The 7822-nt window shown below is 43.1% G+C and overlaps 1 long non-coding RNA gene across 1 annotated transcript; it reads left to right on the forward strand.

Moving 5' to 3' along the window:
• The first annotated feature begins 3270 nt into the window (after positions 1–3270).
• LOC147648511 (uncharacterized) lies at positions 3271–7204 on the forward strand. Its single transcript, XR_015280646.1, has 2 exons — positions 3271–3716; positions 3845–7204. It is a non-coding gene; the product is annotated as an uncharacterized LOC147648511 (long non-coding RNA).
• Positions 7205–7822: the final 618 nt, after the last annotated feature.

Here is a 7822-nt window from a genome sequence, read left to right on the forward strand (position 1 = left end):
GGTCCATGTCCTTCCTGTGCTGGGGACCCCAGAGCTGGACGCAGCACTGCAGGTGGGGTCTCATGAGAGCAGAGGGGCAGAATTCCCTCCCTTGTCCTGTTGGCCACATTGCTTTGGATGTACCCTTTTTAAATATGGGTACAAATGTTTCATCTTTTCCACTCACCTGGGACTTCACCATTGGACTGTCATAAATTTTCAGATGTGGAGAGTGGCTTGGCACCTACATCAGCTGTTTCCCTCAGGGCTTTGGGATACATCTAATGGGGTCCCAATCTTGATGTACGTTCAGGTTCTTCATATGGTCATGAACCTGATCATTACTTACAGTGGGAGGGACTTTGCTCCCCCAGTCTCTATCCTTCTGTCCATCTACTTGAGAAGTGTGGGAAGAGAGGTTATCACTGAAGCCTGAGGCAAAAATATTGTTGAGTATCTCAGCCTTTTCCTCAACCTTGTTACCAGTTTTATGGCCTTGTTCAACATGACTCCTTCTGTGACCTTCCTTTTCTGGTTAACATACCAATAGAAGCCCTTCCTGGTATTCTTTCTGTTCCTTGCCAAGTTCAGCTCCAGCTTTGCCTTCGTCTTTCTGACTCCATCCCTACACAACTGTACTTCATGTCTATACTTTTCCCAGGACATCTCTCCTAGCTTCAAGTGCCTGTGCCTTTGCTTCTTTCATTTTAGTTTCTCCAGCAGGTCCCTACTCAGCCATACTGGTCTCTTTCCTTCCTTGCCCAATTTGCTCCTGGGGATTGTTAGCTCTTGCACTCCATGCATTGCCACCTCTGTTCCACTCCCTTATCTGAGGGCAGTCTCCCAGGAGATCCCACTGACTATCTCCCTGGAAAGCTGGAAGCCTGCCTTCCTAAGGTTCAGGGACCTCATTTTACACCTTACCTGACCCACATCCCTCAGGACTGCGGACTCCACCAGTGCATGATCGCTGCAGCCCAGCCTGCCTCCAGTCTTGATGTCCTCAGCTGGCTCACTGGCACTGGTGACCATCAGGTCCAGAAATGCAGCTCCTCCAGTAGAGCTGTCAAGAAGCTGTGTTCCATGCATTCCAGCAGTCCCTTGGACTGCCTACTGCTCACAATGCTGCTTTTCCAGCAGATGTTGGGGTAGTTGAAGTCCCCCAGCAGAACAACGTGAATATGATGCCTCCTGTCACTGGAGCAGGAAGGCTTCATCCAGAGGCTCCCCTTGGACAGGCAGCCCATAGTGGATGCTGGCCACAAGGCTTCCTTTTTTACTTTGGTCTCTGATTCTTACCACAGGCTTTCAATCTGCTCATGGCTGCTCTTCAGACTTTCCACACTCAATCCCACTCTTGATGTAGCGGGCAACCCTTCTGCCTCCCTGTCAGGATGAACATTAAAGTTATTATTAATTATCAACAATAAAGTTATTATTAATTCCTAATAATGCCTCTGCCTGAAAGAAGACCATATGCCAGTGACAATAGTGTGGGGTTTATTTGTTAGTAAATATGAGAGAGAGAGAGAGAGAGAGGGAAAGAGAGAGAGAGAGAGAGAGAGAGAGAGAGAGAGAGAAATAGAAAATAGGTGGGGGGAGGGAGGTAGGTACAGAAAGAGGTTGACAAAGACAGAATAAGGAAAATATCAGTACTCCATGAATCCCAGTGATGTTCCATTAATCCTCTCCAGCTGGTCTTCTTGGTAATGAAGGTCCCCCCAAAAAGCATAGAATCTGTGGGTTAATATACACTCAGGCCAAGTAGGAAAATCCAGGCACCTCCCTGGGGGGCAGGGGAGTTTGCTATGGTCTCTTACAACAGGCTCTGGGTGTTTCGCATCACATGCAGTCCTGTGGTGCAAGGCCTCAGGAATGACTCTGGGAGGCACTTTGGGGGGTCTTTGATGGATTAAGGCACGCACTCACTTGTCTCTCACCTGAATGTCCCTGGCCTTCCTAGGGTTGGGGGTTCCACAGCCAGTTTATGTAAGGGAGGATGGGCTCACAGCCCATGAGCAGAGTAACAACACACCCAAACTTCCTCCCCCCACCTCACTTGGGGCCCAATCTGTGCAAACCCGCTCCCAGCAAATGGGTCTGTGGCCTACGGCCTTCCCCACCCCAAAGCAAGCCAAAGATGATTCTTAGCACGACTGCTAAGAGTTTGGCTGGCATCCTTTTCCTTGTTTACTTGTTTGTTTCAGGTGACTGAAGAATGCGTTTTCCCTTTATCTAATCTCAGCAGTTTGACTTTCAGTCCAATGTCCCAGACATTCTTCAGGGAGGCATCTTTGGTTGTAGCTTCTTGTCGTGGTTTTAAACCACTAACTAAGAAAATTACTTACGTCTTGCTGTGAGATACAGATTAGAATAAGAGCAAAACAGGCATACAACTTAAAAGGGAAAAAAAAAAGAAAGTTTATTGACAAACCGCAATAATAAGAACACCAGAATAAACTTCTAGAAAAACCTTTCCATCCCCTATCTACCCACTATTCCCTTGTTCACATGACAACAGAGACAAAAACTCTGGAACGCTGATGGTTAAAACAGTCCCAATTCTTGCTAGTCTTTTTACCAATCTTTATAGAGAAACAGAAGTTTCTTCCTGTTAATTTATGGAGTTTCTCACAAGAAAACTATTTTTGTTATAGTTTTCTATTGCCCTAATGTTAGCTGCTCAGAGCTGCTATTATTAGAGTTCACTCTTCCCATTTTCACATCACTCTGAAGTGTGTGTATGGGCCATGAGTCTAGAGATAGCATTTTTAAGGATAAGTTATTCAAAGGCAAAAAAAAAAAGTCTTCTTCATCTGTTTCTGTGAGCTTCACCAGAAAACAGTTTTCTCATTGCCTCTCAAGGCTTCAAATCTCTCAACAGTTTTCTCATTGCCTCTCAAGGCTTTTAATCTCCCAGCACTTCACTATACTATAATTACTCTTTACTCAAATTTACACTTTGAACACTATTCCTCTCTAGATCCTATATCATGAATTAAAGGAGTTCTTTTCAGGACTTCATTGTCCATCTCCATAGTTTTAACAGGGAGATATTTCAGCTTAATTAAAGCATCTTCTTAATTCTCTACTTTTCCTGAAGCTTCTTTTGTTTCTTGTCACTGGTAGTTTATAAAGTCTCTTTTCATGTTGATCTTTCTTTCTCTCTCTCTCTGGATAAAAAGATTAATCCACAAGTCTCATCTGGGTAATGAAAGAGTTAAAATCTTGCCCAGGCTTTTGTAGATGGTTCTGTGATCTCTGCCGAACAGGAGCTGGAGCCGTCTGCGATGGGAAGTTCCTCATGGCTGCTCTGGAGCGTGTGGTCGCTGCTCTAACCCGCTGCAAGTCCAGGGCTTCTCTCTTTCTTCACTGGGCAGTTTCTAGTGAATTAGTTACAGCAAAACCTGCAGCCGAGCCAGAGATCGGCTCGGCCCGGGCCCGAGGAAAACCTTCCCCAGGCCCCCCCATCTCCCGGCCGGGAGACGGGGCAGGCCCGGCCCCATCCCCGCCCGGCCGCATGGCCTGGGCAGGGACGGGAGGCCTGGAGCTCCGCCACCCTCCACAGCCAGAAAACAAAGAGAGCCCAGAGAGCTCTGCTTTTACATTTTAAGGTAGGGTTCACAAGTTGATCCCACTTTTCAATGGCCTAAACTGCTGTCAATTCCCAGCAATGACCGATAATTGGTCAGAGAAAAGACTCCAAGCACTTCCCAGCAACTCCAACTCCCTTAAAGGTAAAGTAACTCCATGACACTTCTTTATACAGTTTTTGTTATAATGAGCAAAACTTTATATCACTGTTTGAGGCATGAACTATTTCAGTCTCTGAAAATCTCTTTCCTCTTCTATTTCTTCTAAACAGCCTGTACTCATTGATAGTCACACTCCAGTCATGGGATTCACCCCCTCAAGATTCAGTAATGGCAAGAAGATCATAGCTTTCTAGCAACATGATGTCTTCCAGCTTGCATTGGCAACTGCACCTCAGTTGGGCTTCTCAACCTCAGCTGGGCTGTCAACCATGTCACCTTCCTAGAGGAACATCTTTTAATCCCTTTAATATGTTTTCCTGATCTTTCCCTGTTGGTTTCTGTTAACTTGGGAGTCCTTGGCTCATCTCCATAAGTGTCTTCCTGTGTGGCCAGCACATTTCAGAGTCACTAGGAAGGAGACTCCCTAGTACCCTATCTCTCTAACCTTTGCATATCATCCCACAGATTGCCAGCGACAAGTCTGATATTGTCCCTTTCCCCCATCACGCTTGGTTTAAAGCTCTGCCAGTGAGCTCTGCTAGTTCCTGAGCAAAGACTCTCCTCTCTTACTGAGGAAAATGAGTTCAGTCAGAAAAACAGCATGCATGGTGCTGCATAGCCCATGCTATTGTTGAGAAACTCAAAATGTTTCCAGTGACATTTATTAATAGATTAATATTAATATCCAGGAGCCATTTATTAATAGATTCAGCCCATGTTTCTTTCTGTGTAGCTGCTTTCAAATGGAAATACAGAAGAGAGTATAACTGGTGTTCCAGATTCCCTTACCAACCCAACAATGACATAAGGAATAACAAGGAAAGTGTGGACTGGAAATTGAATGGAACATGGTCCCTCTCAACAGAGGTTGCAGAGAAGGCTGAGATACTGAATACATTCCTTCTTTCAGTCTTCATTGCCAAGGCCAGCCCTTGGTAATCCATGCCTCAGAAGACCAGGGAGAAGGTTTGGAGCAAGAGGAGGAAACCTCATTTAGCTCTGCAGGACAGGGTTAGATACCATTTAGTCAGACTTGATATCTACAAGTCCATGGGCCCTAATGGAATGCATTCAGGGGTGTCATTGACCACTCTCAATCATTATTGACAGGTCATAGCAGTCAGGAGAGGTACCTGAAGATTACAAGAAAGAAAATGTCACCCCAGTCTTAAAAAATGGCAAGTCGGAAGACCTGGGTACTACTGGCCAGTCAGTCTCACCTCAGTCTCTGGAAAATGATGGAATGGTTCATCCTAGCAGCCATCTCTAAGCACAGGGAAGACAAGAAGGTGGTCAGGAATAGTTCACCTGAACTTGTGGGAGTCCTTCTTTACTGTGAGGGTGACTGAGCACTGGGACAGATTGCCCCAAGAGGCTATGGAGACTCCTTCCCTGTAGATACTCCAAAGACATCTGGATGCATTTCTGAGCCATGTTCTCTAGGAAACCCCATTTGAGAAGGGAGGTTGGTACAGGTGACCTGCAGTAGTCCCTTCCAACCTTGCCCCTTTTGTGAATCTGTAGAGAGAAAACAGATTCTTTCTTTCTTTCTTAACAAGGCAAGCTGTAGTCTTCAGTAATAAGATATTGTTCATGTTTAAGCCTGCTTTATTTCTTATTTCTGTGGAGCAGCAATCTGCTGGACATCACATGACAGCTATGCAATATAGGGGGAATGTTGTTACTAGGAGTGTGGTTGACTACTGGAAAGTGTTCTTTGTGCTGTTAAGCTTTTATCGCTTCCAATTGTAATTGATAACAGATAAAAATTGGGAAGGAAAGAGCTGAGTAAACAAGCTGGAAACTGTTATTTTAAAATGCAGATGTTAAACAATATGAAGCCTGATAAGGAGCATTGTACTATGAATATTAGAGTATATCTCCTAACAACAGGTTCTTATGTCAGTGTCCAAATGTTTGCCTGATAAAAATAGTCTCTCTTCCACCTTAGCTTTCTTATAATGAATAGGATGTTTACTTTAGCTTTACTTTCATCTCCTGCCACTGATGTAGCAGAAAATTTCCTTCACAGGTATGCCATCTCAACTGCCTCTGTGCTGGCTGCTTCCAGGAGGAAAAGATGGGGGTGACAGACAGTTCCCAGAAAGTTCTGAAATCACTGAGCTCATTCTCCCAGGAAAGATGTACTTCTTAGTGGATCTGTCATGCTGGGATAAGTAGAATATTTTTTTTAAAATGGCATCATTTTGCTGCTAAGTTTTCAATCAAAACACAAAGAAACAAGCACAAAAAACAAACAAACAAACAAAAACCACATCAGGGTACTGGAGCTTTGACTAATGTTTGTATGAGGCAAAACATTGGATTCAATAGCTCACCAAAACTGGACACCCAAAAGCAGATGGTTATGCTCCAGTCCTCATTCTCATTCATAATCCACCTCAATAAACAGGACTGCACACGTCAAACTGTGATTATCTCCTCAGATAACACCTGTTTAATAACATGCATTAAAACTGCTCTGTTTTGACAAACAAGGGATATTGCATGAATATCACAAGCTTACGTTAGACAAATTTTGCCAATTTTACCTTTGTTAAGGTCATTACATGTAGAAATAGTTGTTGTGACTGCTGTGATTGTCTTGGGCCCAGATTAAAAGGTAATCCCTTTTAATGTCACCTACTCCAGTTTCACATGGAGACTCAAGACATGGAGTCCCTTAATCCACTATCCCTCTCCATCTGTCCATTTCCATCCTGATGCCAATATTCAAATATTGTGTCAGGTCCTCTAAGTCTTGCATGTATTTTTTTTCTCCTGGTATATCTTAAGCCAGATGAGATCTATTGGAGCACCAAATATGTTTAGAAAGATAGATACTCAGAACAGAACTAGAAGTTTGTCCTGCTACTGTATTTTGTGTATTAAGGAACTTAAGTGTGGTCAATTATGAGATGAAAGTACAGCTGTAACACCAAGCTACACCTTTTAATACCGATTTTTGTAAAAACTTCCTTTAGTATTCCCTTGTCCACATAATCCTTACTAAGAAAAGACAGTAATAAGTCTCAGTTTACATAGTTCATGTAAAGAGATGGATAACATCAGTTGAAGTCTTTAGAGGCACTACAGTTAGAGACGTATCTGACCCATGGGCACTGGGACTATTAACTGCATGAGAATGAGCCACATCTTGAGAGTAGAAATATACCTTTATTCCTCAGACCTGCCAACAAGTAGCTGGAAAGGCACTACCTGCTTTAGTGGGAAGCACAGTGTGTTTTGCCTCTCAGTGCAATGTTCCACTTGAATGTATACAGGTAGAACTGAGAAAAAATTAGAATAAAAGGTATTTATTCATGCCTTGAAATGGATTTGAATTCAGGAAGTTAAAGATGATACTTTGACTACTGTTAGTCATGAATGAGTGATCTCGTAAAGAATTACTGGCAAAGGTGTCAGCAAAAGGGGGCTTAATAAAGATTTAAAACCTGTGACAAAGTTAAGTGGAAAGGTTCACTGTATTACTTCACAGATGAAGAACACAAGGGAAAATATGAGTAGAATCAATTTAGAACAATTTTCACAGAGACCAGGGATGCAAAGGCTGAGGCATCAGCCTTTGGATTTAGCAGCACTTAATCATTGACTAATTTAACATTTATGAAAAGATTCAACAGGATTTACTATAAGCATAGCAGTAATGATAAAAATCTTTGATTATGATAATCATACTAGACTTACCATCTGGCATTGAAATCAAGTCATACATGCATGCACACAGACACAGAGAGATATGTATGTATACATCTATATGTACAAAGATACCTATTAAAAATTCCTATCGAGTTTAGTGAAATACTTAAAAAGCCTGTGCATTTCTCAGCTAGCAAGGGTTGAGCTTTGAGGACTGGGGAAGTGTCAGACCAGGCCTCACCATCAGCTTTGGCAACATCCTCCGAGTACCACAACACTGAGAGCTGGTAAGCTCTGAGAGGCATCCCAGAAAGACTGGCTACAGTCCTCTGTGGCCCAAGAGAGTTTGAGGTGCCTTGTAAAATTTCTTGCAATTCTTTTCCTCAGAGTCAGGATTAATGAGCAAGAGACAGTATTTTTGTTCAGAC

This window comes from Cyanistes caeruleus, chromosome Z (genome assembly GCF_971803275.1).
Source record: "Cyanistes caeruleus chromosome Z, bCyaCae1.hap1.1, whole genome shotgun sequence".
Taxonomy (NCBI): Eukaryota; Metazoa; Chordata; class Aves; order Passeriformes; family Paridae; genus Cyanistes; species Cyanistes caeruleus.